This window comes from Pagrus pagrus, assembly GCF_965226575.1.
Source record: "Pagrus pagrus genome assembly, contig: HAP1_SCAFFOLD_194, whole genome shotgun sequence".
Classification (NCBI taxonomy): Eukaryota; Metazoa; Chordata; class Actinopteri; order Spariformes; family Sparidae; genus Pagrus; species Pagrus pagrus.
This window is the reverse complement of record NW_028175269.1, coordinates 30,982-55,555: the sequence shown is the minus strand read 5'-3', so window position 1 is coordinate 55,555 and position 24,574 is coordinate 30,982. Positions and strand designations below refer to the sequence as shown.

Below are 24,574 nucleotides of genomic sequence, written 5' to 3'. Positions count from 1 at the left end.
GTTCACCCAAAGGCATGCGGGAGACTCCAAGGTCAACTGGAAGAAGTTTCTTTGGTCTGATGAGACCAAAATGAATCAGACTAGATGCTATGTTTTGCAGACACCAAACACTGAACATCACCACAAACATACCATCCCCCCTGTGAAGCATGGTGGTGGCAGCATCATGCTGTGGGGAGAGGGTTTAATGAATGAAGCAAAATATAGGGAAATCCTGGAGGACATCCTGATGCAGTCTGCAACTACTACTTGGGAGAAGATTTATTTTCCAGAAAGACAATGACCTGAAGCAAACAGCTAATGCAACACAGAAATGGTTTAAAGACAACAAGGTGAATGTTCTGGAGTGGCCCAGTCAAAGCCTAGACCTCAGTCCAATAGAGAATTTGTGGCTGGACTTGAAAAGGGCTGTTCACACCCGACCCCCATTCAACCTCACAGAGCTTGAGCAGTTTTGCAAAGAAGAATGGAGTAAAATTGCAGTGTCCAGATGTGCAGGCCTGATTAAGATCTATCCACACACACACAGACTCGGTGATTGTATTGAGGCCAAAGGTGCATCTACTAAATACTGACTTTAAGGGGCAAATACTTATGCAGTCACTTATTTTACATTATATATATTCAGTTAATTTACATCAATTTGTAGAAATCTGTTTTCACTTTGACACTGAAGAGGTTTTTTTTGTTATATATTTTTGTTTTGTATATATTTTCTATATTGTCCATGATTCCATTTCTAAAAGCAATGAAAAGGGGAAAACAAATATATATTTATATATGTTAATTGAGATATGAGATCTCAATATCTGCTCTTATGGCAAGCAAAATGATTTGTGACAAAGCCCCTGCAGACCAGACTAGGAAACCCGTTTAATTCGCTGAGTAGCACGTTACCTTCCCTTCATTAAATCGCCATTACATTGTCACTTCCGCCGGTAGGCTTTTAATGTGAAATCTAACAGGAAGTGGACTATCATACAACCGCCAGCGTTACAGCGCCGTGCCACCGCTGAAGTCGATGAAACAGGGTATAACAAGCAGCGTGTTCAGTAAGTACTAAGTATTTCATTAAAATATACAGTAGCGTAACCATGACAAGCCATGATAGTTTGATGCGTTGTGTAGCCATTTTTTATTTACTAAAACTGTCGGCTTTCTTGTTTAAAGGTCGCTTGCCGAACACAGGTGTATCATAAATTAGCACTTGCTAACAGTCACAGTCAGCTTAAGACAGTTATCAGAGTTTTCGGTCACCAGGGTGGACTGACTCATTAAAATTAAGGTCACTTGTATGTTCGGGTGTCAGTTATTTTATTTATTTTTTATATTTTATGTTTGCCACGGTAGGAATGTAGCGGCTATATTCACTGAGTCCATCACACCTGGTGTGGGGGGATGGGTGGTTGGTTTCGCAGCACAATGCACTTGACTTGATCACAATTTGACCTGAAGTCATGCTTATGTGGGCTACGATAATCCAACCATATTGAAGTGGGCAAAGTTTTTAGAGCCATGCATTTCAGACGAGGCGCAGTTAATATGGAAGATTTAGTGTTGGTTGGTTATAGTCATTAAACAGTGTAGCAAGCCAGGTTTTGCTTAGAATATTAATTAAGAATGTAGTGGACGTGTAACCTAAATCATGCCAGTGGAAATCAAATTCAGAGAATATATGTGTATATATATATGTATCATAGAAGAAAATAATAAATGAACAGTATGTTAAATGAAGGATTTGGGGGCCCCACTGTACTGATTGATTTCATTACACAATAAACTCAATATTTCACAACTAAGTTCAAGCTGGATTTAACAGAAATTGAGCTGGAATAGCACAATAAAAAAAAAAAGAGATGGTAAAAATGGAATGTTTACGCTTGCTGTTTTTCAGTTTGCTAAGGGGAAGAGTCCATATGCTACTTGGGTAACATATTGTTTAAAACCCTGTAACCATATTTTACTAGAACTGATGCCTAAGCTATCTCATTTTTTATTAATTTCTTTGCAGTTTGATCCCGATCTGAGTCATTTAATTATTATTATTATAATTATTAATCCGATACTTAGCCCAATATTTTCTTAGATAATACAGCTGCATTACGAAAAAAAACACCTGCATCCAAGCTGTTCTTAATAGCTTTTTTTTATTTTGTTGAAACAAAGTAAATACTTTCATATGGCTCTTTCTTATTCTGCATACCCTATTGCAACATTGGTTTTCATTAGTTTAACAAAAACAACAAGTAAACAAAGTCAGTAAGTAAACCCTGATCCTCTACCACAGAGGTGGGCTGGTTATCCAGAGCGATGAATTCAATGACCTCTGTAATATTTGTTGTCATGTCGCTGACTCGAGGATATTTCTTTTTCCTTTGGAAAGTATCCACGAGTGTTTGTTGCTTCGGTGCCTTTGCCTGTATTGCTTGAGTGAACTCATGTTTTTGTTTATGTGCTAAACAGATAATAAGAATTTTTTATCTATTATTATTTATTGTTTCTAGAGCAGCAACAGTAAAGCTAACAGCAGGAACATCACTATATAAACTAATATATCACTGGAAATGAGTCAAAATGTAGGTAAACATAAATACATATTCCTTAAAATCATAATATTGAGTGAAGTTTAGAAAGGATAAAGAATACAGACGTCAGTCAGTAACAGCCATTCACCCTGTCCTCCTCCCTCTGCTGAGGTGATGCACTGCCTGCATGTATCACCTCAGCAGCAGCTTCGTGGCTGAAAACATTTTTTTCTCATGTTGACCCTTTTCTTTAAGAGCCCCAGCATTTTCTTGAGTTTGACAGTATAAAGACAGGGCATGAGCACACCACTACCACTTTTTCATAAATTCAAATTAGTCATTATTCTCGCTCTTTATCTACAGTGTGTTTTTTTTAATACATTAAGCAACAGATCAAAAAACAATTGTAGTGGACATAATTTTTTTTTTTGTCTTATTTTTTTCTTACAGGACGTGGTTTATTCACCCAAGGTTCATTCTGCAAAGGAGACTTTGTAGTTGAATACAGGGGAGATTTGATTGATGATGACAAAGCCCAGAGGAGAAGAAGCTCTTACCACTCCTCATGCTCTGCATTTTTGTTTGCATTCAAGTGGAGAGGGAAAACATGGTGGTAAGATTTTCAGTTACTATACTGCTTTATAGTTATATACATTGTTAAATTTGACATACAGGCTTGCACAATCAGTGATCGCCATTTTGCCATCTGCTAATATGATCCTGCAATGTAAATGAAATACATTTCGAAATGTATCAAAGTTAAAACAAATAATTGTATAGGACCTGTAGGAGACTATTTTCATTTCTGTAATATTTTCCCCCTCCCTTTACTTGTTTTTTTTATCCTTTTTAAGTATTGATGCCTCCAGAGAAGACGGTTTATTTGGGTGTTTAGTTAATGATGATGCTCTCATGGGTAACCACTTCTTCTTTTCTACTTTGTGTATGGACTTTTAACTTTGATGTGAAGCAAGACTTATTTTTTGTAAGATTTCTACATGTTTTATCCTGCCTTAGGACAACGGATAAAATTTAGCAACTGTGCTAACTCCGGCATATTTACATTGATGCTTTTTGCTGATATGTTGATTAATATGCATTGTCCTAATCAAATAGATAAATAAATAAATAAAAATGAACACAGACATCCAAATTGTAAGATGAAAAAAATTGATGTGGAAGGAAGACCACACTTATGTGACATAAAGGAAGGTGAGGAAATTACATATGACTATGGAGGAGATGACTGCCCATGGCGAATGCAAGTTTGTGTCACAACTGCACAGTGTTTAAGTGTGTAGGGTTTATTGTCTTAGAATAACATGGTGGTTGAATGTAGCGTCATTTGAAAAATAAATGAAATCTAATCAATCTGTGTATGAATACTTTCACGAATTTATGACATTTAGGACAGATCTGAACTTTAATAGACATGTTTTCCTTTGGCAGAAATATTACTCTAATCGGGGACATTCACAACGTCCCCACAGTGCACTTTTACTCTGGTGTACGAGTACAAACTTTTTTTGTTTCTGATGACCTGGAGACAACTGGTCCCCATAAATGATGACAACGTGGTGTGTGAAATGTCCCCACTAAGCTTCTTGTTTTCAAGATGTGTGACAGCACACAATAGCTGAAGTAATTGTAGGAAAAAATGCAGTAGAATTGGGTGTTTGTTTTCCTCTGAAGTCTGGTGTGTAGGCATGTCTTTATCTTTAGAGCTACGTCCTTAAGGAAATGTATTACTCTAATTGAATATTATTAGTGTTAACGTCAAATTGACCAATTGCTTAACATATTTTTTATTTTTTTTCTTCCATGAAATCATTGCAGACGACCACAACCACAAGGGATGTTCCTCCTGTCACAGGCTCCAACCATGCTGTCGTTACAGAGATGGAGATAACTGATGCTTCTTGTCCACAGGACACTTATCAACAGGTACGTTCATAGTTGATGTTAACTTCTGGAGTCTCTGTGAGTCTTCTTTTAGTGCTGTTGTTATCTTTAAGCAAGTAAATGCAACAAGTAAGGTCAATATGAGGGAAATCTATTGTGAATCAGGTGAGCCATACAGTTTGATCTACTGCACCCATAAGGCAGATGATTTAAGGGACATTTAGGATAGATCTGAACTTTAGTAGACATTTTCCTTGGACAGAAATATTGCTCTAATCAGGGAAATTCATGACGTCCCCACAATGCACTTTTACTCTGGTGTACGAGTACAAACTTTGTGTGAGGTTTCTGATGACCTGGAGACAACTGGTCCCCATAAATGATGACAACGGGGTGTGTGAAATGTCCCCACTAAGCTTCTTGTTCTCAAGATGTGTGACAACTAGACTTTTAGTCAAGACTGCCTAAACCGAGACCAAGACACTACCAAGACCAGAGAGTATCGAGTACCAAGACCATGACAGACCAAGTCAAGACCAAGACTAGTTCAGCTCAAGACCGAGACCAAAAGAAAACTTTTTTTTTTTGCCATTTTGCATGAGTTGTAGAACATAAGCACCATATTGGGTTCAGCTGCTTAGTATAAATATGAGATTGTATTATTTCAACTACAGGCACAATAATACAGAGACAGTGCATGTATCATAATGCATCAAATATGTGTAGCAATTGCATGACCGCTATTTCTACACTATTTGAGGATTGACTTCTTGAGTGCTGTTAAGGACTGACATGACTATAGTCCCAAAGTCATCTAACAAAATAACAAGCCTCCAACACCACCCTGCACCTCAAAAGAAGTCTATGGGAAATATGTTATGATTTAAATTAAATATGATTTAAATTGTACCTAATTTGTAGATGAAACGTGAATTTTAAATATAAAAGATACACACAATTATCAACTTGAAATTGCATTATTTCCAATTATAGTAGCCAAATTACACCGTATAATATCAGCATCACTGAAATGGCATAGGCCTAATGCTTAATCAATCACAACGATATGCAAATATTATTCAAAGGCCAATGATGCCATATATTTATTCAAAGGCCATTATAAGCACAATGTTTCACAATGTTTTCACAATGTTTCCATGGAGGGTTTCCACACTGTCCAGGCTGACAGGGACTGCACTATGAGCGGTAAGCGCAAAGGAGGGGGGCTTGCTGTTTATGTGAACAACAGGTGGTGCAATCCTGGTCACATTACTATCAAAGACCGCATCTGCAGCCCGGATATTGAACTGTTAGCTGTGGCTCTCCGTCCCTACTCTGTACCCCATGAATTCTCACATGCTATTGTCGTGGCTGTGTATATTCCACCGTCCGCTAACCCGACGTCGGCATGCGACGTCATCCACTCGACAATAGCCGGACTACAGACTGCTCACCCGAGTGCTCTCATTATAATCTCGGGTGACTTCAACCATGTCTCCATTAAAAAAACACTCCCGAAATTCACCCAGTATGTGACCTGTAAAACCAGAGAGGAGAAGACCCTGGACCTGCTGTATGCTAATGTAAAGGACGCATACACCTCCACGTCTCTCCCCCCACTGGGAAGATCAGATCACAACCTGGTGCTTCTCACCCCCTGCTATGTGCCTCTAGTGAAGAGGCTGCCTGTGACCACAAACACAGTGAGGACATGGTCAGAGGACTGCTATGAGGCACTGCAGGGCTGCTTTGAGGTGACTGACTGGAATGTACTCTGTGAGCCACACGGAGAGGACATTGATGGCCTTACTGAGTGCATTACGGACTACATTAATTTCTGTGTGGAGGGCATTGTCCCAGCAAGGACTGTGCGCTGTTACCCAAACAACAAGCCTTGACTTACAAAAGAGGAGGAGCTGAGGGACATTCAGAGGGACCTGAATGTCAAGATCAAAGAGGCTAAGGACGGCTACAGAAGGAAGCTGGAGTGGAAACTCCAGCAGAATAACATGAGGGAGGTCTGGAGTGGTATGAGGACCATTACCGGCTTCAGACCAACTAGCGGTGGAGCTGATGGTAGTGTGGCTAGGGCCAATGAGTTAAATCTATTCTTCAATAGATTTGACACTGCAGCCCTGGCCCCTGCTGGCTCTCCTGTTGACTGTCTCCAGCCACCACAGCTTCAGACCCCCCCTCCTCCTCCTGCTAGCACCCCATCCAACTTCTTGAGCACCTCACACCCATCCCCCACTCCTCACACCTACTCTGGCTCCCATGCTACCTGGCCTCCTCTCATTGTGGACTCCAACTCTCCCCCTTCTCGACCTGCACTGTTTACACCGCTTCATGTCAGGAGACAGCTGAGCAAACTCCCCGCCGGTAAGGCTGCAGGCCCTGACGGTTTCAGCCCACGGGTTCTCAGAGCCTGCGCCGAACAGCTCTGTGGAGTGCTTCATCGTGTCTTCAACATGAGCCTTAGCCTCCAGAAGGTCCCTGTGATATGGAAGACGTCCTGCCTCGTTCCAGTGCCAAAGACGCCGCAGCCCAGTGGTTTCTTGGACCGGTGGCATTGACGTCACATATCATGAAGACCCTTGAGAGACTCGTCCTGGAGCAGCTCAGGCCTATGGTCAGGCCGCACCTGGATCCCCTCCAGTTCGCCTACCGGCCCCGGATTGGAGTCGGGGATGCCATTATCTTCCTGCTGAACCGTGTCTACGCCCACCTGGACATGCCGGGGAGCACTGTGAGGGTCACTTTCTTTGACTTCTCCAGTGCTTTCAATACCATCAGGCCTGCTCTACTGGGTGACAAGCTGACGGCGATGCTGGTGGATCCCCCCCTTGTGTCTTGGATTGTGGATTACCTCACTGGCCGACCACAGTACGTGCGCTTGCGGAACTGTGTGTCAGATGCTGTGGTCAGCAACACCGGGGCTCCACAAGGGACTGTCCTCTCTCCTTTCCTCGTCACACTTTATACCACGGACTTCAGCTACCAGACAGATGTCCCCATTATGGACATCTAAATCTACCCAGCTCAAACCAAACTGGGGACAAGTAGTGGCGGCTCCAGAGATTTATTACTGGGGGGTCCATGGGGGGGGGGGCCGGATTGTTTATAGGAGGTGCTAGTGAATTCTGACACAACAAACACCAAAAAAATAATCTTAATAATAAGATTTATTGATCCCGGGTTAATATACTGTACATAAGGGTTTTGTGTTTGGCTTTACTTCAATTATCAAAACAATCATACAATCAACCCAGTATTTATGTCCCCAACCAAATAACATGACGGCACAAAACAAAAACAGCAGCTGATCACCATCACTCCAAAACTAAATAGAAAGGGTTCCAGATCTTGTCCGACTTGTGTTTCAGGCTGTAACATGTAACATCATAAACACTGTGAATTATTTTAACAAGCACCACAGAGAACATCTGTAGATTTACAAAATAGTCCAACTGTGAGCAGCAACAAATGTAGCACAGTATATAGTTAAATATACAAAGCCATCTAACAAAATAAACTGTTACAGGCTACATAACTTGTGTGTCACTCCTCTTGTGTGTCCTATAAACTCCTCTCCACTCCCATCCTCCTCTGTTCTCCCCTCCTTTTAGGGCTCCACTGAAACTAACAAACAATAAGTAGCATAATTCAGACCTGTCAAAAAAGAATTGTGTACTCACTAGTCATAAGAGAATGATCCGCCTGTTGTTGTGATTAGCTGCGAAGCGGTCAATGACTGCATCCACATCCAGTTCTTTGGTCCTTTTTGGAGCTGATTGCCAGCACACCCAGATTGCTGGTTCGGGCATATCCACTTCTGTTCCTGAGGTAGGTTTTTAAACGCCGTAAGCAGGAAAAACTCCTCTCACATGCAGCTGATGTGATGGCCAGTGTCATGGAGATGCACACAAGTTTGCACAGGTCGACAAAAGCATCCTTGTATGTCCTCAATAGCACCAGCACATCATGGGTGGTGCTGACAACGTCCCCACTTTGTTTTTTCCTCACAATAAGTCTTTTTACCTGGTGAAGTTCTGCTCCAAGGTTTTCCTCCAAGACTCTACAGTGTTTAGCCATGGGCAAAAGGGCATTTTTGTCCATGAATGTCTTGTGTTTGGGGTTAACAGCTGCTGCTCCTTTCAGAATGTGGCAGCTTTCAGAAGAAAATCGCCTGTTCAATTCACTGATTAATCTGTCGATTACTGGGGAAAAAGCAGTGCTTGCAATAGTCATCTGAAGTTTCCAGTGGCTCTTTTGATCCTGTTTGGCTGTTCACCACAAACTCCAGCAGGTGGCGGGGCTGTTTTTTTCTCCTCACTTGTGGGCGCTGCATGTCAATGCTAAGTGACTCACACATGTCACTGGCACAGTCCCAGATTTTTGTCCATGTTTCAGCATTGCGTTTGTCATTGAGGGCATCAACAACTGCAAAGACCAGGTCAATGGCAGATGCCAGCTCCAAATCTGTGGCCTGTAGATGATCAGATAAGGTTTTTGTGAGACTAAATATGCTCTCCAGCATATAGATGTGCAGAACAAACTGTGCATCAATAAGTCCAATCAGTGATTTCGCTTCAGTAGCTCTATGAGCATTCGTCTGGTTGCTCACATCCACAAGAGTTGCTAAGATATAAGGGATTGTTCTTTTTATTGCCCACAGTGTAGAATATTGGCAGGCCCATCTGGTATCTGATAGTCTTTTCAGTTCTGCTGTTCGTTTAGTGGGCTCGAGTTCTTGCTGTTTCTCCATGAACACCTTGTGTGTCACTGCCCCAGAAAAAAAGTTGTACAGCATCTGGACTGTTGCAAAGCATTCTGCAGCTGGTTTCACATTATGCACACAGTCAACTAAAACTAAGTTTAGTCTGTGCGCTTCGCAATGGATGTAAAGTGCATGTGGCACTTCTTGGCGAAATTTTTCCTGGACACCGTTGTTGCACCCGGACATGACAGATGCCCCGTCATAGCACTGTGCAATGCATGCATTTTTGTCTATGTTGCACTTAGCCAATGTCTGTTTAACTGACTTGAGTAAAGACTGTGCATCCAAGCCATCTGCAGGGATAAAGTCCAGAAACTCCTCATGAATGTTGTCATTATTTAGGCAACGCAGAACAACAGATATCTGCTCTTTCTTGCTCACATCTTTTGTTTCATCCACCATTAGAGCAAAGTGCTCTCCTAGCTTAACCTCGTTGCTTACTTGTTCTCTCACCATGCTGGACATAATATCAATCAGCTCATTTTGAATATCATGGTGCACATATTTAGCATTACCGGGTCCACTAGATAATTTCTTTGACACAGTACTGTCAAATTTCCCCAGCAGATTTAACAGTTCAAGGAAATTACCTCTGTTGGTGGACTGCTCATCCTCTCTGTGCCCCCTCTGTCCAATCGTTTGACAAGCTGTAAACTGCAGTGACTCCACCACTGCTTGCATGTACTGCCTGTTTTCTTGTACAATCTTGCTATGTCCAGTATCAAGGTGCGTCAAAATCCTCGACCCGCTTTTCTGTTTTTCCTTAAACTCACACCATCCTTCCATGGCTAGTCTGTGAGAAGCACTTGCATTGTGCTGAGCCAGTTTCTCTGCTCCTTTTCTCCAGTTTGTGAACCCGGCATGGGTGAAGCTCTTTTCTGTGTGACTCGGCCCATGGCCAAGGTGGTGGAAAAAATGCCTACAGGCATGGCAAATGGCCTCATCAATTGACAGCGAGTACTGCAGCCACGAATACTGTTTGAACCACAAGTAGTTAAAACTCCTTAAAGTTGGCTGGGAATGGGATCCAAATCTCTGACGCATGTATGACTGGAGTTGAGGCCGCCTCGGTCCCTCTGCTGGGTCTTGGCTCAAATCCACAGGGCCACCAAGATTCCTGCCGCCCGTGACCACAGTTTCACCGCTCGTTGAAGCACGCCCTTCCATCTCGGCACCGTTCTCATTTTCGTGTCTGTTAGCATTACCTCCGGTCTCAGAGTCAGAGTCTGTTGTTGTTGGAAATAAACCCTCTGCTGATGCAGCAGTCGCCGCTGATTCCGCTGACGCCGTTCCAGTTAATGCCTCTTCCTTGTCTTCATCCTCCCCTTCATTCTCATTCTCCACGTTTGGCACCATCACTCTATCCTCCACGCTGGCGCTGGAATGTGTGTGTGAATCGCCGCAACCGCCATCGTCCACTCTCACTCATTTTTTTGGGATAACGAAAGTAAATCGGTCCATGATGCTAACTCGCAAGCTAGCGGTTAATAGCCTACGCCAAGCAACGTCAAAAGGTCAAATGTAACGTGCCGTCTGCGTGCGAAACCAGCCAATCAAATCACGTGACACAATAGCAGCAAGGGTCATCATCATTTAAAAAAGTTATGCCGGTGGCGGCAAGGAAGTAGATCCGATGATTAAATGGCTCCTCGGGATCCCCCTGCTCCATGTTGATCCATCTGAAGATCCCTGAGAACCTCTTCTCTAAAGACTTTTTTAGTGCTCTAACTATTGTCACAATCTGCGGCAGCTGCACTTCCATCTTGTTGAGGTAAGTTCCAGGACGGTGGGGACCAACATGCTGATGGTAACCACAATATCTCCTTCTGTGAGGTCTGTTGCCTCAGAAAAAGGCTCAAGCACAGTACAAAGGTCTTTCAGCTTGGGCCCATTCTCGGACTGAAAACGCAATATTTTCTGTATCACATTCGCTGCACATTTCTGTGACAGCCCGGTGGTATTGCTAGCTGCCGGGATAGATTTATTAGCCCCAAAGTGGGTCTCAAACATGTCTCTGACCTTAGAACTGCTGTGAAGCAGGGTTGTGAACTTGGTGGCCTTAGCAATGGCTCTTGCAATTACCTTCACTTCTTTCATGCCATCACTGACGACCAGTTGGAGCGAGTGTGCGAAGCAAGACAAGCGTTCACCTGATGACCACGGCTGTTCAAAGTCTTCTACGTCCTCCCACATCATTTCATCATCAAGGTCATCACTGTCACTTTCAGGTTGCTCTGAGTCTGGCAATCCCACTTTAAGGGCCCGCTTCATGTTGGATATGTTATCCGTCAGAATGAAGCTTATTTTGTTGCTAATGCCATACTCCTCAACAATTTCATCAAATTCTGAGGTGATTCGTGTCTTGTACTTATTTGTACCTCGTAATACAACAAACGGACCAGAGACCAAGACGTGTAGTTGACTCTTTACTGAAGCATCACTTCCTATCTGAACACTTGCGCATGCGCGCTCATTACATATCCAAACCTGCTCACTACATCTCCCCCTTTAAACTGAGACTTTCCACTTCTTTATAGAAAACTGAAATCATATGCTATTAAAGCCTAATGCAGATTTTACCTTCTACGCAGGGGAACAGATGACATGTTAACCATCACTGTAAACATGAGCATATATGTAAACTGGTTAGATTAACTGGTTGATTTCAATGTTACATCACTTATCACATCTCATTTTCTCTTTTTTTTTTTTTTTTTTTTTGAACATTAAGGTAAGTACATAACCTAACTGAGAGGTAGGGTAGACTGCCTGATCCTCTCTGTTGTGGTATGGAGTTTATTCTGCTCCATGTATACACACAACACTAAACTACAAATTCAGTCTTTTCACAGGCTTGACTTCCCTGCCAGCCCTGGTGTGTTGTGCAGAGTCTGGCTGGTCCTTAGACGATGAAGGCACCACTCTCAGGTGAGAACGGTTTCTCCGGAGACTGCCGGTGGAGGTTTGAACCACATAAGAGCGTGGTGTCCCTGCTGAGCCAGAGACGACTCCTGTGTGTGTTGTGTTCCGTATCCAAACCTTCTGACCTGGCTTGAGAGGTGGTGTCTCCCGTGCTCTGTGTCGTCTGTTGTATCCCTCAGCCTGTTGTCTTTTCAGCTCCTGGTCTTTCAACTCAAAAGCCCTTAAGTCCGGCCAGGCTGGTGTGAGGGTGTTTGGACTCACCGGAAGGGGTGTTTGAATGTTTCGCCCCATCAGGAGCTGTGCAGGTGATACTCCATGAGCAAGAGGAGTTGCTCTGTACGTCATGAGTGCTTTGTGAGGGTCCTCACTCTTCTGCAGCAAGGCTTTGACAGTTTTTACTGCCCGTTCAGCTTCACCGTTGCTTTGTGGGTAACGGGGGCTACTGGTTACGTGTTGAAAGTTGTAATCCTTAGCAAAATCTGCAAACTCAGTGGCAGCAAACTGTGGTCCGTTGTCTGTGACGAGTGTATCCGGCACTCCGTGGCGGCTAAAGATGGCTTTCATCTTCTCGATCACAGCTGTTGCTGAAGTGCGTGTAAGATTGACAACTTCAATGTAACGTGAATAATAATCAATGACAACTAAGTACTGACCCTTCTTCCACTCAAATAAGTCAGCTGCTAGCCGCTCCCAAGGGCGTGAAGGCAAGGGTGTGGTTATCAGAGGTTCTGTGGCATTTTGACACTCTTTAGCGCAAATTTCACACTGACGTACTTTCTCTCTGATTTGTGTGGTCAGCCCTGGCCACCACACTGATTCATGCGCCCTGGCCATGCATTTCACCATGCCTTGATGACCCTGGTGTAGTTTGTCCAAGATGTCGTTTTGCATGCTTAATGGGATCAGTATCCCGTTTCCTTTCATTAGCAGGCCATCTACCATCAGCAGGTCATTTCTGTATTGCCAGAAGGGCTTTAACTGTGGTGCCGAACTGTTTCTTTCCCACCCTGTGTGGATCAGGGAGGACAGCTGCTTACACACGGGGTCTTCCTCCTGAGCTCTCCTTATTTGTAGCAACTTCTCAGGTGAGGCTGGGAGCTGCTGAATGACCTCCTGGATATGAGCGTTCACGTCATTCTGAAGCACAAGGTCATCCTCTGTTGCTGTCGACTGTAGTGGCGCTCTTGATAAAGCGTCGGCTGCCACTAGGTTTTTTCCTGGTACGTGTATGATCGTGTAGGAAAAACGCATAAGTCGTAACCTAAATCGCATGATGCGAGGTGGGACGTCATCAAGCGGCCTTGAGCTGAGGAGACTGATCAACGGTTTGTGATCTGTTCGCATCACAAAGTGCAGACCCAGGAGGTAAGTCTGAAATCTTTCGCAAGCCCAGGTGACTGCAAGGGCCTCCTTCTCAATTTGGGCATATCTGCGCTCTGTCTCAGTCATACTGCGGGATATGAAAGCCACTGACCTCCAATCTCCTGAGTCTTGAAGCTGAGACAGCACCCCTCCTAACCCATACGAAGAGGCGTCTGCTGACACTCTTGTCGGTTTGTCTGGGCTGTACTGGGCAAGGACAGCAGATGAACTGAGCTCGTCTTTCACTCTATCAAATGCACTCTGCTGCGCTGCTCCCCACATCCACATGTTTTCTGCTTTCAGGAGTTCTCTAATAGGTCCTGTGAGCTCTGCAATGTTAGGCGAGAACTTTCCCACATAGTTGACCATTCCCATGAAGCGCTTCACATCGGACACGTCTGTCGGTGGTGGCATCTCCCTAATCGCTCTGATCTTCTCTGGATCTGCATGTATGCCTTCTGCACTCACAACATGTCCAAGAAATTTGACCTGCTTCACGGCAAACTGACATTTGTCATTTAGAGTGAGGCCATGCTGCTGCAGTCTTTGCAACACTTTATGCACTCTCTCATCATGTTCTGTGGGGGTGGCACCGAAAATCAGGATGTCATCTGCATGACATAAGGTTCCCTCCAGGCCGTCCAGCAGTTGCGTCAATCTCTTCTGGAAGTGCTCAGGGGCCGACGATATACCAAAAGGGAGACGATTAAAGCAATAACGACCAAAGGGCGTGATGAAGGTGGTGAGTGGGGCTGAAGCTCTGTGCAAAGGCACCTGCCAAAAACCAGCAGTGGCGTCCAGTTTGGAAAAAATTCTAGCTCCGGCTAGTTTAGCTAGTGTTTCATCAACTGCTGGAAGAATATGTCGCTCCCTGCACACATTTTCATTCAGGCGGGTTAGGTCAACGCATATTCTAATTTTTCCATTTGGTTTTGGTACTACAACCATACCTGAGCACCACTCTGTAGCTTCCTCTATGGGAGAAATAACACCCATTTCCTCCATCCTTTTTAACTCTTCTTGGACTTTTCCCCTTAATGGCAATGGCACGCGACGTGGCACAGCGAGGGCAAAGGGAGAGGCATTGTCTTTTAGTTTAATTTTGTATTCTCCCTGTAGCTTACCTAAGCCAGTGAAAACTCTGGGATATTGTTCTTTGTAGCTTGTTTCCGCTGTTGTGATAGCCTGTACTGGATTGAGCAGGTCAAGGTCTTGTATAGCAGGTAATCCCAGCAAAGGAGTCACTAAACCTGGCACAACGTACACCTGCTGCTTTGCTACAGTTCCATTATGGCTAATCTCTGCAGTAAAATGTCCGTTTACCTCTATGGGAGCGTTGCTTGGTCCACACAGTCTTTTGGCTGTCGGTAACAGCCCCCCGTGTAGCTTTTTTGAGTACAAGCGTGCTGGGATAGCTGTCACTGCGGCGCCCGTGTCCAACTTGAACACCATCTGCTGGCCATTCACTGCAACTGACTTCTGCCAACATGTGTCGGATTTTGTACAATTCACTGTGCCCAGGAACAATGACTCAACTCTCTCATCCAAGTCACTTTCTTTAATTTCCTCCATTCTCATTTTAGTTTTACAGACAGCGGCGAAATGTCCCTTTTTCTTACATTTCTTGCACTCAGCAGTGCGGGCGGAACATGCATTGAATGAGTTTTCATGTATCCTTCCACATCTGCCACATTTATCATTTGCATAATTTTGCACTGTGCTTTCCTTCGGCTTAAAGCCACTCTTCCCATGTGGGGAGAATTTCTGTTTGAACTTGAATCCAACTGCATCCATGTTTGCCTCAGTGGCATCAGTGCTACTTCTTAATACAGGCTGTTGCTTTTTAATTTCCTCACTTTGTCGGATTTTCGTCGTAGCTTTCACAAGAGTTAGCTCAGAATCTAGCTGTAATTTCTCTGAAAGTGCGTGGTCTTTGATACCTACGACAAGGCGGTCTCTGATCATCTCATCTTTGAGAACTCCATACTGGCAATGCTCAGCCATTTTATGCACAGCTGTAATAAACGCTTCTGCCGTTTCTCCGGGCTCCTGGCGACGTTTGTTGAATTTAGCTCTCTCGTAGATAACGTTATGCTTGCAAATGAAATGCTTGTCAAACGCTTCTTTTACTTTGTCATAGTTTTTCTTGTCCCCATCCGACAGTGCTAACGTGTTCAGAACATCATCCGCCATATCTCCCATAGTGTACACTAGGGAGTTCACTTGATACTCTTGACTTTTTTGATTAAGTCCTGCTGCTATGCGGAATCTTTCAAAGCGTCGGCTCCAATGTGGCCAACAACCAAAGTCTCCGAAGTCAAATGCTTCTGGTGGACTAATCGAAAATAGAGAATCCATTCTGTTTTACTTTCCGAAGGCTCCCCTCTGTATCATTGACCGATGTTGTGTCAACGTAGCTTCACGTTAGCTCTGCTAGTTCACTCACTTCACTGGAGTTGGCGAAAAGTTCTCTTCCCGTCGGTAAACTGCAACGAACCTTCCGTTTACTTGCGTCGGGTAGTTGCTTTCTTATCAGAGGCGAGGACGGTCACTTCTGACACCATGTCTTGTACTTATTTGTACCTCGTAATACAACAAACGGACCAGAGACCAAGACGTGTAGTTGACTCTTTACTGAAGCATCACTTCCTATCTGAACACTCGCGCATGCGCGCTCATTACATATCCAAACCTGCTCACTACAATTCGTTCACCACAGTGCTTCCCTGTGAAATGCCGACAATCCAGCAGAAAGGATTTTTAACTGTAGGAGTCCTTGTCTTCGCAGGCAATATGCGCAGTAACCCCAAGGAAGGAGCGAAGCCTCCTGTCAGACCAGAGGTCGGTTGTAAGCGCAACACTTGCCTGAGCTTCCACCGCTTTGATGATGTCATCCTTAACCTTACTGACTAGATAAGGTATCTGCTTCTCTGTCAAGCTGGTCCTAGACACAGGAGTGTATTTGCAGTCTATGACAGAAAGAAAGTGTCTAAAATTTGGATTTTCTACTAGAGACAGGGGCAGAGAGCATCCAATGACATGGTCCTGGAGGATGGCTTGTGTAATGGCCTGTTGCCTGGATGAATGGGCATATAAGTGGATTCTTTGCGCGAAGGAAGGTATTGTCTGCTGTGTGGTGTCTGCCATTGCCAGTGATGCAGGTCCTGCTTTGTACTCCAAGTACCTGCAAAATAGGGAAAGAGACATCTGTAAGACATCTGTTCATATTCAACCACAACCAACTGTCTTGCAAGTGATATGAAAATTAAGTGTACAGTCTTGTAAGGGAAATTCTCCTTTGTGAGGTTGAGAGTTGCTAAATCTCAGAAGAATTGTAGACTCAGCGTGATGAATCGGATCTCTTTAATACATGCAGCATGGAGAGAAGACCTGAAGTGTTCTCTCCCGTCTTCCAAATGTTTCTGACTTAAACACAAAACAGAGTGGGGGGTTACAACATTTCTTCCCAGAACAATGACCCCTTGATGTTTGGTGGATCGTCTCTTTCCCAGGACAGTGACCCTTTTGATACTTCATTAGAATGTAAATTTCATCTACCATCTATCTTCCTGTAACACCCCAGACGAGAGGCAATTGTCTCTCGTCTGACTCTGACACTTACGGCAAAAGGGGTTTCTCCCCTTTTGCTCTCACATCCTGATATGGTGTTTACAGTATATTTCTTACTCAATGGAAAACTATTTAATTTCTCACAAGTCTAAACATCAGGTCTTTGCATTATGAAACCTAAATCCAATCCAGTATGACACATTAACAGATCATCTCTGTGTTTGACTTCATCTTTTTGCATAACTGCAGCACTATGCCTGCTCCTCCTGTCAGCCAACTAACTCATGTGTATTGCTGCTGATAAGAAATGAAACCAATCTTAACAGAAAATACACTTCTGCTCTATAAGGTCTGATGTTGTTCTCTACAGAATCTGTAGCTTAAACCATTCTGCAGCTGTAATGGCATGATAGGCTCATAGGGCCACACAGAAGTGGACTTAACCGTGTTAACCACATCACACATTATACATACATGTACCATAAGGCTGTGTGTGTGCGCGCGCTCTCACGGATTGACAGACTGTGTGCAGCGACACTGTGCCGTACCGTATCCACCCCCCCCCCTTAAGACAGTGATGAAAGCCATGATCCCAAACAAAGAAAATACTTTCTTTATGTTGTACTGGATGACTGCGGTATGGAGAGTCCCACCATATGTGACGGCACAACACCTGACTTGGACATCAACTACATCGCATCTGTCACCACTATTGAAGAAGAACCCTGCTCAAGTCAGGACCCCAATGGCAGCGTAGTTGTTGGTGCTTTCCAAAAAAAAATGGCAAAAGAGTCTACAATAAGAGACACTTCTGTGTCTATTGCAGTAAGCCATATGCCAAAATTGCAAGGCATCTTGAAAGTGCACACCAAGATAAAATGGATGTGTCAAGAGCTCTTAGCTTTCCAAAGGGATCCAAAGAGAGAAAACAACAGCTAGAATATATTCGTCACAGAGGCAACTATGTTCATAATGCTGCTGTCATGGAGTCAGGGAAGGGGCAACTTGTCCCATTGAAACAGCCACCAAAAGAAGTGCAGGCAACTGATATCATGAGCTGTGCGTACTGCCAAGGACTCTTTACAAGAGAGGTTCTGTGGCGACATGTGCAAATTTGTAAACTCAAGCCTGGGTCAATCAAACCAAAGCCCGGAAAGAACCGTGTTCAGGCTCTGTGTACATACACAGGTCTTGTGCTTTTGCATATGAACAGGCACTTGTGGGAAGTTGTCAGTGCTATGAATCCCAGTCCTGTCAAAGAAATTACAAAAAAATGACCGCGTAATTACTGAGTTTGGAGAGCACATGCTCAATAAAGGTGGGATGACAGCAAAAAATCAACAGTGCACTCGAGAAAAAATGTGTGAACTGGGACGACTGCTGGCTAATGCCAGGAAATTTACATTACACAATTTACAATAAAAAAGATGGAGGATTTTATTAATTATACCTAGAGTTGGTCAGAGTTGTCAAAGTGACATGCGGCTATGAGAGCAGCACAAACACTTTTGCCATTCCGTTACTTGCAACTAAACTTGGAAACTCTCTGGTAAAAGTCAGTAAGCTCATCAAAGCTCAGGCGCTAATAACCAATGATCAGGAACTTGTGAAGCATGCCACAGAATTCCAGCAAGTGCACAGTGAAAAGTGGAATGCAATGGTTTCTGCAACAGCACTGAGGAACATTGTTGAAGCCAAGTGGAATGCACCAACTGTAATTCCCTTTACTGAAGAAATTCAAAAAACGCACCGGTTTCTAAATGACTTCCAAGGTGAATGCAGTGGTGCGCTGTCCGAACGTCCTTCTACAAAGGCCTGGATAGATCTGGCAAAGGTCTGTTTAAAACAAACCCTGCTATTCAACAGATGCAGGGAAGGATGCATTTTTGTCAAGGGACACATCTGAGCCCCATGAGGATTTGAACTGGGCACTGTCTGCAGAGCTTTTTTCCACCTCAGACATTTCTCAACGATTATCATCAGAGGAAAGCGAGGCAGACCAGTTCCAATTCTTCTGACTTAAAAAATGCTCTGTGCATTAGACATCCTTGAGAGGCTTGAGGGGTTCTTAAAGACAATTGTTACATGTTTGCGAGACCTGCAGCTATGTCACACTTCCATGGTTCAGACTGCATTCGTGGCTTTGCAAATGCGTGTGGTGCAAAGTGTCCCAAGGCATTGACATCAACCAAACTGTGAAAGCATTCTGCGACCCTTTCAACAGTCCTGAACAAGACAGACACGGAGATGGACCAACTGGCCAACTTTCCACGACATCAGACTACATCGTGAGTTCTATCGACTCGCTGAGAAGACGCTGCAACTCGCGAAGATCAGCAAAGTTTTTATGGCACTTGAGCAGGAAAGATTGGTCGAGTTCCATGACAAGAATTTGAATGAAATCACAATTGATCCAAATAGTATGTTTGATTTCCATTCTCCTTTGTCTACCATTCTTTTTGTTTGACCAGATTTATAAGCTTGGTATGTCTCCTGCAGACAAAGTTCTGGGTAGTGTTGATAAAGATGGGTGCAGAGAGGAAGGAAACCATTCACCTTCTATTGATGGTATTTTTTATTTAGTTTTTAAGTAGGTTGTTGTACCATTTATTTTTGTCTCATATTCAAGATAACGTCTTTTATGGTACATTTCCTCACAACGTTCAAATACATTTGCAAATTAACACAAATATAGAATTTTAAAACTTTAATCTTTTATGGCACTGAAGTGTTTTGACACTTTATGGTCAGCATTGTTACAGCACAACTGAAGAACATGTCTGACTAAATTATGTATTTCAGCAGAAAATAATGTTGCAGGTAATGAGGGTGATAACATCCCACTAACACGCAAGAGACGCAAACAACCATCAGCAGAGGATGGCGCATATTCTGGAGATGGTGCTGTAAGACCTTCTTGCAAAGGTGAATTTTTACACAAGATCAGTAGATGAAAAGCGTTTGAAAATAAACAAAAGATTCCTTCCATCTTTTCAACCCTGAGTTTGGGGGTGCAGAGGCATTGTTGATGATCAGGTAGAATAAAACAGTCACAACCTGGTATAGTTTACTGCAACCATTACTTTTACTGAAAATATTTGAATTACATTATCCCAATTCTGCTTAAATTCTTCAGTAACATTTGCAGTGAAAGATATTTCCTTGTAAGTGTGATATTATTTATTTTACTTTAAGTATAGGTAAAGTAAAAGATCAGAATACTATGCCCACCACTTCAACCAAAAATATAGAAATATAGACACTGCATTGGCTGCTGGATTGTACCTCAACGTCGCCGCCATATTTGACCTGGCAAAGACTCGCCTGTACACGAATACAAATAAACAAGGGAACTGTGGTTTTTCTGGGTGAAAAGTGCTATAGCATTGTAATTTCTCAACTGGTTTTGAGAGTAGTAAAAAAATAGTAATAAACCATTGAATATAAAAATGGCTCATTGAAATTAGTTGAGAAATTCAAATGTTATAGTGCTTTTTAATCATAAAAAGCTCTGTAAGCTTTACTTATATACATTTACAGGCCAGTCTTGCCCAGTCTGATATGGTGGCGAAATTGATGTATTGCGGTAATAAACCAAAGTCAGTGCAGCATGTACATGTACATGCCTTTTGTAAGCAACATTAACAGGTCAGACTAAATAAGAGCTTGAGTCCCTGTGAGCTTCAATAGATTAAACAGTGTTTAAAAGATTGGTTAATTGAGCCTTTTTTCAGGTAAATACTGGATGTAATTCAGTGACAGTGAAGAAGTTGATTGTAAATCAGTTCTACAACATTCAAATGCATTTGCAAATGATGAATGCAAATACAGAATTTTAAAACTTGAATCTTTTATAGCACTGAAATGTTTTGACACAATTTTTTTTTTATGGTCCGCATTGTTACAGCACAATTGAAGTATTGTCTTGTGACGAAGAGGACATCGTCACCTTGCTTTGCACACATGGCACCACGCACTTTGGACTGAGTGTGACTACAGTTTAATAATTGCACAGACACTTTAAGAGGAGCACCAGCACTTTATTGGAGATTTGCACAATACATTTTAACACTATTTTTTGCACATTTGTATGGATATGTTTATCGTATTTATTGAACGTTTATTGTCCTTGGTCGGGTCTTGGTATTGCAGGTGGGTGCTGTGTGTGCCACGCAGCTCCACCTAGAGCAGAGGGACAGAGGGTTAACAGTGCATAATAATTGTGTTAATTGCTTCAACAAGGAGCTAAGCTAAGAATGTGTATTGTGTTGCTCAATAAGTGCATGCAGTGAAGAAGTCAAGTGTGTTGTGTACTCACCAGTCTTGTCTTCAGGGTGTGCAGTCAAAAGGCTTCCCCCAGTAAAAGGGTAACCAAGTGTAAATTGGTGTGGGGGTGGTGGATGTGTGTATTGTATTTTAGTAAATGTAATATGAAGTGGGATGTGTATTTTTTTTGTTAGGGGAGGCAAATGAGGGTGTGTATATAGGTTACTGATTAGGTAGTGTAAATATAGGAATAAAAATGGTGGATTAAACATGTTGATAGGCAGTGGATCCCTGTGGATGGAATCTTCCAGGGTCATTAGCTGTGACACCAGCTGTCGTACTGATGTGTTTATGCTGTTTGCTGAGATGGAGGAATAAAGAACCACCTCTGTGACCCACCTTAAACCTGCCTGTGGATCATTTTTTGCTGCACCATCCAGCCGTAATTGTGGTCATTCTCACAAGTGGTGTCAGAAGCCCACGTTACAGCAAAGGATGCCAAGGCAGGGGAAGAAAAATGGCCAAGAAGAACCAGATGAGGGGCCCTGCGGAGCAGGTGCTCCAGACACCATGACGGATGCTAAAACAGAAGACAAGCTGGATGAATTAGCAGGTATGGTGAAATCACTCATGCGAGCACAAACGGAGAGAGACCAGCAAAGAGAGAAAGAGTCCTCACTTCAAGAACAGCGATGGAGACGCATGCAGTATCAAGTCTCCCAAATGCAGCAACAAGTTAACATGAGGAGAGAAGAACAAAGAACAGAGCCAGACACTATGGATGAGAGTCAGCGCCCACAAATAAATGACGAAAATTATGGTGATTTTGATGACCCAGATGAAATGATGAGCCAGGCAAGTTGGGTTGTCAGACAGAGGGAACTCAAGCTACTGCCATTATGTCCAGATGATGACATTGAGCATTTCTTAACAACATTTGAGAGAATGGCCCAGGTTTGTCACTGGCCTAAAGATGGATGGGCTGTGCGTCTGGTCCCTCTGCTCACCGGCAAAGCCCGCAGTGCTTGTGTTCTGATGGACATGAAAGAATCTGAACGATATGAAAAAGCTCCCCAGACAAGAGGACATCTTCCAGACCCGCTGCATCCGGAAGGCTAAGAGAATTACCAGAGACAGCACACACCCTGGTTACTGCTTCTTTGCCCCGCTGCCCTCAGGAAGGCGCTACAGAACACTGAGCGCCCCCACAACAAGACTAAAAAACGCCTTTACCACAGAGCTGTTACACTACTGAACTCCACCCCCCTCCCACACTGAACCTCCCCCCCCCCCCCCCCCCATCAACACAAACTTACACACACACATTGCACTACTGGTCCCTTTAAGGCTTGGACTTCTTTGCACACATTTTAATTATTGTTATTGTGAACTATTGTGTATATATTGTTGATTGTTTTCTTTTATATTTTTATATTTATTTATATGTACAAGGCAACTGGAAGGCTACTCCAACAAAATGTCATTGCCTCGACAATGACAATAAAGACTATTCTATTCTATTCAAAGTTAAAGCAGCAATTCTGGCAAAATATTAAATTACACCTGATACTTACTGCAGAAGATTCCGGTCCCTCAAGTTTGAGCCTGGTGAAACTCCAAGAGAGCTGTATGTGCATCTAAAAGACCTTTTTTGCAAATGGGTTAAGCCAGAGAAATCAACAGTTAAAGAACTAGTTGACACTATTATTCTTGAACAGTTCCTGAGGATGGTCCATGCAGAGCTGGAGATCTGGATCAGAGAGCATGACCCCAAGACAGCAGAGGAAGCTGCACGCCTGGCCGGCGTCGTCACATCAGCCAGAAAAGGAAGCTGAGCTGCCACCTTTGGCTGGGAGAACCACCAGGTCCATTCAAGTAAGTCCTCTGGGGGTAAACAGGGGCTTGGTCAAGTCACGAGGTAGATGGTTTTCAAGTGATGGGCAGTTTACTCCCCAGGCCACAAGCTATGCTAAAAGTCGATGTCAGGTGTTACCACTGTAATGGTTTAGGGCATAGAAAACCATTTTGCCCAGCTTTGAGCCACACTAAACCATCTTTCCTTTGTTCTGCTCCAAGGCCAGCTACAGTGGGTACAGTGAGGGACGCAGGCCATGCAGCCCCAGTTCTGATCAATTGAAAGCGTGAAATAGCATTACTTGACTCTGCAGGTTTTCAGACTGTAGTTTTGTCCGGTTTGGTCCCCAGAGATAAATGGAGTAAAGACAGATCACGGATAAGCTGTATTCATGGAGATGAGCATGTTTATCCTACAGCTGAAGTTTATCTGACTGTGGGGGGGGCAGACTTTAATGTTGCCTGTGGCATTAGCTCCAACATTGCCATACACTCCAGGCCAGTGGTTCTCAACCTTTTTAAGTCGCGACCCCCAATTCAATATGCACTGCTGTCCGCAGTTGAATACATTGTGATCTCGTTGATCTGCTCTGTACATGCGACATCTATTGCACGTCTGTCCGTCCTGGGAGAGGGATCCCTCCTCTGTGGCTCTCCCTGAGGTTTCTTCCGCATTTTTTTTTCCCTGTTAAAAGGGCCTTTTTTTGGGGCAAGTTTTTCCTCACTCGAATCGAGGGTCGAAGGACAGAGGGTGTCGTCTCTGTACAGATTGTAAAGCCCTCTGAGGCAAACTGTGATTTGTGAATTTGGGCTATACAAATAAAATTTGATTTGATTTGACCCCCCCCCCCCCACCCACACACAATCAATACACCGTAGGCTACGTCGAATTTACAAATCAGACAAGCACTTATGATCACACTTCAGCTATTAGTTTCTTTATCATTTTATTTTGAAACACTTTTGAATATTTTGAAAAAGATAAAGCAGCATCAAGAGTCTGACTTTTCACGTGAGTTACAGACCGACGATGGTCGCTACATCCCATCATATTGCTGGTAGTTGAGCCGGTTAAAATGTAAACAATTAACGCAAACTTTTTTTCTTTTTAATGAAATAAAATGATAACCAGCACATGCTAATTAGGAAGCCTTAACAAAACACACTGGGGAGAAAAACTGCCCATGTTTCATTTTAAACATCTATGTTGCTGAGAGCTTAAACATGAAAAAGAACGTCATAGCATTGTGTCATAACAACAACTTAACAAGTTTTGTTAAAACAAACTCCTAACTCTATAAACGTCATCTTCTTTTTTTTTCTTCACAAAGCCAAATAGCTGCAACCACTATGTAATGTGATGGCTGGGCCTTTTGTTTGCCTCTTGTTTGAACAG

General features: G+C 43.3%; 1 long non-coding RNA gene across 3 annotated transcripts in view; it reads left to right on the top strand.

Annotated features, from left to right (window-relative positions):
- The first annotated feature begins 970 nt into the window (after positions 1–970).
- The window catches only part of LOC311254050, a 46,409-nt gene continuing 22,805 nt past the window's right edge, over positions 971–24,574 (top strand). For 2 of the 3 annotated variants that reach the window (XR_014622167.1, XR_014622168.1), the window contains exons 1-5: positions 971–1,052; positions 2,976–3,138; positions 4,362–4,469; positions 19,861–19,983; positions 23,043–23,199. This is a non-coding gene — a long non-coding RNA (uncharacterized lncRNA). The remainder of the gene's footprint in view (positions 1,053–2,975; positions 3,139–4,361; positions 4,470–19,860; positions 19,984–23,042; positions 23,200–24,574) is intronic. The other variant, XR_014622166.1, reaches the window with a different exon arrangement.